Raw genomic sequence first — 6,123 nt, forward strand, 5'->3', positions numbered from 1 at the left:
GATAGCAGACCTAACTCTCTTTTCTAAATGAGAATCCAAATATCACACGTCCAATGTCTCTAAACACAGATGAAACCTATATGGTCATGCCTATTGCGATCAGGACTCGAATCATTGATTAAAAAAAATCGGATCACCTAATTTGTCAGTCTTGACAAATTCCAAGTCTAGTTTCTTTTTATTCTTCTTTCTTTCTGGACAATTTTGTGTCATCAATATCTCAAGAATGACATTACGGAATAACATGACATTTTCAGGGAACATGTCTCATGACAATATCTAGCCACAATAAGGTTTTCATGACAGTAACATATCTATGACGTCGTCTAGGCGCCATTTTGTGATTTTTGGACCATGTTACATGATCGATCATAACTTCATAACTAAAGGTCATTTCTGTATCATTTTTTGTGGACATAAAGTTCAGGTCACGTTCTATCTTACTTCTTTTGATGCTAATTACCTAGGACATCATTAAGTGCGCGTAAGCGCGCGTCAAAATTTTAAAAGGCTCAAAACAACTTTCCAATGGGAAATCTCGAAGTTTCAGACAATTTTATGCGTTTCAAACAATTTTGCGCGTGCGCGTCCGTCCGCGCATTTTCGCGCGCACAGCGCGTCAGCAACATGAAAATACACTTTTTTTGACAGATTTGGATTCCTGATACTTTGAGCAACAATATCCATTGATTTCTAATCGATTCCTACAAATAACAAAGCAATGCACTTGCGTCAAAGTTCAAATTTCGCGTGCGCGTCTATGTGCAAATATAGTGAAAAAACATGTCTTTGTTTATTTCGCCATAGCTCTTTAAAACGTCAGGTGACCCTATGTTTTTATTGCATATTACAAAAGCATATAAATTGGACATGACGTTTCAAGTATCATTATTTCCATAATTACATTATGACGTCATCATATCGTCATCTGAAATCAAAAAAGTGGAATTAATTTTTTGAGGTACTGTTTCTGACATTCATTTGCTCGTATCTCTGTTGTTTAAGCTCAATATTATCCCAAATTCAGATATGTTGTACTTTGAACATTTGCCTTTCAAGTCCATGTCATGGTTTTGAAATTTGATGACGTCATCATGCTTTAAATTGTGTTTAAAGGTAAAGACGCAAAATCGGACAAGTTTACGTGTTATGTCTATGGGAGGTGATTTTTTTAGAAACCATGCATTGACTTGACAACGTTTAAGCACCTTTATCTCAGCTGATTTTGCTTCATTTCCTCTGAAACTTATTTATGTTGTAGCTGTGACAATAAGCTGCAGTAATCATGCATTTTATTCTTTGAAATCTCCTCATGAGGTTGACAATTTTGCAATTTAAAACTGAAAATGAGAATGGAATGCGGACCAAACGATTCCTGATTCATCTTTCACGTACATAAGCTTACGTTCCTCTAATTTTCTCGTCGAGACGTATGGTCGAGTGGTTAGAGGCGTCGTCTTAGAAACGTGAGGTTGCACACGTACGGGTTCGATCCTCACAAGAGCACGAAAGAAAATAATATATTTTTTTTACTTTTTTTCTTCAATAGAGTACTACACCTTCGTCCATGTAGAAATCACGTTTGCATGTAAACACACCTATACGCACACACTCACACAGTATACCTTTGTTTTGCGTTGGAGACTGCATTACTTCGACTGCTGCAAAATTATAGTTTTGCAGGTTGGGCTTTTCAAACTGATATAGTATACTGTCACAACATGAAATTTGTTCATATTAATTCAGTAACACAATGTAGTCGTGGTTACTTTGTGCTGATTTATACATGTAACAAGCTATACATTGTAAAAAAGGTATTCAGTCTTCTGTATTGATGATTATTTGTCAATTAGTGGTTTTTGTGGAGTTTCAGATAGTGATAAAAAGTATGGATGATAAGTGCAGCGATAATTCCTATAGTTAGTTCAAAGCTGTGTTACAGATGTTTGATACATACATTTAGCATTGTGTGTGTGTATATACGTGTGTATACAGGTTGGCCATATGACACATGCTAGACAATTACTCTTAATTGATTAGCAAACGTGATCAGCTATGGAACTGAATATGGTACTAATGTATGATGTTAATGATTCTGATTAAACTGTGACGAGTTTAAAGGGATAGCGTAACTGTGTGTAAAAATAAGGCAATTATAAGGATATTTTAGGGCAATTTGATAACCATGCCTATAATAATTTCATACAGGTACTAATGCCTGCCTCATATTCAAATGATAGATCGTCATGTCAATAGCAAACTGACAACGTACGACGAATGTGTTATATATTGAACAACTGTCTTTCAAGTCCATAACGTTCCCCATATTTTCCCGTCGAGACGTGTCGCCGAGTGGTTAAAGGCGACGTCTCAGAGACGTGAGGTTGCGGGTTCGAACCCCACAAGATCACGAAACAAAATAATTAGCTACTTTACTGTTTTTTTTTCTTCAATTTTGTATTACATATTCGTCCATGTAGAAATCACGTTCGTATATAAACGCACCTATACACACACACAGACACACACACACGCCATATCCCTCTTTTTTGTGTGTTGGAGACCACATTGCTTCGACTGCAGCAACATTTTGCAGGTTGACTTTGTCAAACCGATCATAGTATGTAATGACGACGACTGAGGTGTTGTACTTTGAACAATTTTCTTTCAAGACCATGTCATTGTTTTGTAATTTGATGACGTCATTACACTGAAAATTGTGATTAAAGGCAAGGTATCAAAACCAGCCGATTATAGGTTTTATGTCTGCGGGACGTATTTTTCCCAAGTTGCCAGAAATGGCATAGCGACCTCAGTCGTTACAAGGCCGCTTTTCCGTCTAGCAATGCAATAGATGTTCACACGGCCACGTTAGTTGAGTGGGCATTGACTTTCCCCCCGTTATATCTATACATTGTTGTTGTTTTTTTGTCTTACCATTTCCGTGGATGACCCGTGGTCGAGTGGTTACAGATACGGTTTCGCATGCACGCTCAATATAACTTCAAGGTGCCTATATCACATTCTTTTCTTTGTCGATCACAGATGACTGTCATCTCATGACCACAAGCGTATCACCTAACTCGTCCTCAATGTGACGAGTTTTCATGTCTCGTTTTTATTCTTCTTTCTTTCTGCCACATTTTGTGTCGTCAATATCTCAACAATGACATTACGGAATAACATGACATTTTCAGTCAACATGTCTCATGACAAAATCTAGCCACAATAAGGTTTTCATGACAGTAACATATCTATGACGTCATCTAGGCGCCATTTTGTGATTTTCGGACCTTGTCACATGATCGATCATAACTTCATAACTGGATATCATTTCTGTATCATTTTCGGTGGACATAAAGTTCAGGTCACGCTCTATCTTACTTTTTAACGCTAGTTACCCAGGTCTTCATTACGCGCGCGTTTGCGCGCGTCAAAATTTTAAAAGGCTCAAAACGACTTCCCAATGGGAAATCTCGAAGTTTCAGACAATTTTAAGCGTTTCAAACATTTTCTCGCGTGCGCGTCCGTCCGCGCAATTTCGCGCGCAGAGGGCGTAAGCAACATGAAAATGCATTTTTTTTTTGACTGATTTGGATTCCTGATACTTTGAGTAACAATATCCATTGATTTCCGATCGATGTTGACCTATAACAAAGAAATGCACTGGCGTCAAAGTTGAAATTCCGCGCGCGCGTCTTTCTGCAAATATAGTGAAAAAACATGTCTTTGTTTATTTCGGCATAGCTCTTTAAATCGTCCATTGACCCTATATTTCTATTGCATATTACAAAAGCATATGAATTGGAAATAACGTTTCAAGTACCAATATTGCCAGGAAAACTCATGACGTCATCATATCATCATCTGAAATCAAAAAAGTGGAATTAATTTTTTGAGGTACTGTTTCTGTCATTCATTTACTCGTATCTCTGTTGTTTAAGCTCAATATTATCCCAAATTCAGATATGTTGTACTTTGAACATTTGCCTTTTAAGTCCATATCATGCTTTTGATATTTGATGACGTCATCATACCTTAAATTGTGATTAAAGGTAAAGACGCAAAATCGGACAAGTTTACGTGTATTGTCTATGGGAGGTGAGTTTTTTTTAAACCATGCATTGACTTAACAACGTTTAAGCACCTTTATCTCAGCTGATTTTGTTTCATTTCCTCTGAAACTTAAGTATGTTGTAGCTGTGACAATAAGCTGCAGTAATCATGCATTTTATTCTTTGAAATCTCCTCATGAGGTTGACAATTTTGCAATTTAAAACTGAAAATGAGAATGGAATGTGGACGAAACGATTCCTGATTCATCTTTCACGTACATAAATCTACGTTCCTCTAATTTTCTCGTCGAGACGTATGGCCGAGTGGTTAGAGGCGTCGTCTCAGAAACGTGAGGTTGCACACGTACGGGTTCGAACCTCACAAGAGCACGAAAGAAAATAATTATTTTTTTAATTTGTTTTTTCTTCAATGGAGTACTACACCTTCGTCCATGTAGAAATCACGTTCGCATGTAAACACAACTATACGCACACACTCACATAGTATCCCTTTGTTTTGCGTTGGAGACTGCATTACTTCGACTGCTGCAAAATTTTGCAGGCTGGGCTTTTTAAACTGATTTGAAATATTGTAATAAAATGAAATTTGTTCATATCAATTCAGTAACACAATGTAGTCGTGGTTACTTTGTGCTGATTTATACATGGAACAAGCTATACATTGTAAAAAAGGTATTTGAATTGTTCCTTTAAGTCAGTCTTCTGTATTGATGATTATTTGTCAATTAGTGGTTTTTGTGGAGTTTCAGATAATGATAAAAAGTATGTATGATAAGTGCAGCGATACTTTCTACAGTTAGTTCAAAGTTGTGTTACAGAGGTTTGATACATACATTTAGCATTGTGTTTGTGTGTCCACGTGTGTATACAGGTTGGCCATATGGCACATTCTAGACAATAAATCTTAATTAATTAGCAAACGCGATCAGCTATGGAACTGAATATGGTACTAATGTATGATGTTCATGATTCTCATTAAACTGTGACGAGTTTAAAGAGATAGCTTAACTGTGTGTAAAAATAAAGCAATAATAAGGAAATTTTAAGGGAATTTGATAACCATGCCTATAATAATTTCATACAGGTACTTATAGCTGCCTCATATTCAAGTGATTGATCGTCATGTCAATAGCAAACTGACAACGTACGATTAATATATTATACATTAAACAACTGTCTTTCAAATCCATATTGATGTTTTCTAGTTTGATGACGTCATCATACTTTAAATTGTGATAAAAGTAAAGACACAAAATCGGACAAGTTTACGTGTTATGTCTATGGGAGGTGATTTTTTTTTTAACCATGCATTGACTTGACAACGTTTAAGCACCTCTATCTCAGCTGATTTTGCTTCATTTCCTCTGAAACTTTAGTATGTTGTAGCTGAGACAATAAGCTGCAGTAATCATGCATTTTATTCTTTGAAATCTCCTCATCAGATTGACAATTTTGCAGTTTAAAACTGAAAATGAAAATGGAATGTGGACAAAACGATTCCTCATGTATCTTTCACATACATAAGTTTACGTTCCCCATATTTTCTCGTCGAGACGTATGGCCGAGTGGATAAAGGCGACGTCTCAGAGACGTAAGGTTGCGGGTTGGAACCCCACAAGATCACGAAACAAAATACTTAGCTATTTTACTTTTTTTTCTTCAATTTTGTATTACATATTCGTCCATGTAGAAATCACGTACGTATATAAACGCACCTATACACACACACAGACACACACACACACGCCATATAACTCTTTTTTGTGTGTTGGAGACCACATTGCTTCGACTGCAGCACAATTTTGCAGGTTGACTTTGTCAAACCGATCATAGTATGTAATGACGACGACTGAGGTGTTGTACTTTGAACAATTGTCTTTCAAGACGATGTCATTGTTTTGTAATTTGATGACGTCATTACACTGAAAATTGTGATTAAAGGCAAGGTATCAAAACCAGCCGATTATAGGTTTTATGTCTGCGGGACGTATTTTTCCCAAGTTGCCAGAAATGGCATAGCGACCTCAGTCGTTACAAGGCCGCTTTT

The sequence above is a fragment of the Diadema antillarum genome, unplaced genomic scaffold (assembly GCF_040938485.1).
Source record: "Diadema antillarum isolate AM-2024a unplaced genomic scaffold, OU_Dant_1.0 scf00000051, whole genome shotgun sequence".
Taxonomy (NCBI): domain Eukaryota; kingdom Metazoa; phylum Echinodermata; class Echinoidea; order Diadematoida; family Diadematidae; genus Diadema; species Diadema antillarum.